This window comes from Apium graveolens, unplaced genomic scaffold, assembly GCF_009905375.1.
Source record: "Apium graveolens cultivar Ventura unplaced genomic scaffold, ASM990537v1 ctg8403, whole genome shotgun sequence".
NCBI classification, from domain to species: domain Eukaryota; kingdom Viridiplantae; phylum Streptophyta; class Magnoliopsida; order Apiales; family Apiaceae; genus Apium; species Apium graveolens.
Window position 1 is genome coordinate 31650 of NW_027421149.1, and position 808 is coordinate 32457.

An 808-nucleotide genomic window follows, 5' to 3' on the forward strand; every position below is an offset into this window, starting at 1 on the left:
CCCTTATTTTCTGGAATTTTTCCCTAATTTTCTGGGATTTTCCCTAATTTTCTGGAATTTTTCCCTAATTTTCTGGAATTTTCCCTAATTTTCTGGAATTTTCTGGGATTTTTCCTTATTTTCTGGAATTTTCCCTAATTTTCTGGAATTTTCTGGGATTTTTCCTTATTTTCTGGAATTTTCCCTAATTTTCTGGAATTTTCTGGGATTTTTCCTTATTTTCTGGAATTTTCCCTAATTTTCTGGAATTTTCTGGGATTTTTCCTTATTTTCTGGAATTTTCCCTAATTTTCTGGAATTTTCTGGGATTTTTCCTTATTTTCTGGAATTTTCCCTAATTTTTCCTTATTTTCTGGAATTTTCAAATTTCCAGCCCTTTTTTCGACCAGGATCCAGGTCGAAATTTCGACCAGGATCCTAGTCGAAAAATGGGGCCAGCCTTGTCATCCTGGTCGAAGGAATTCGACTAGGATCCACGACCTGGAATTCGACCAGGATCCTAGTCGAAAATTCGAACTGGATCGAGGTCGAAAATTCAACCCCCCCCTTTTTTTTATGAGCCTATCGACTAGGATTTCGACTAGGATTCTAGTCGATATTTTGACCTGAATCCTGTTCGAAAATTCTTTGGTTTTCTTGCTTCCTGGTCGAAGGATTTCGACTAGGATCCACGACCTGGAATTCGACCAGGATCCTAGTCGAACTTCGACCTGGGTTTTTAATCCCTATTTTTTGAAAGATGCTTGGTTTTATTCGACCTCATTCCTGGTCGAAACTTCGACCTCAATTCAGTTCCTTTATTCCAGCT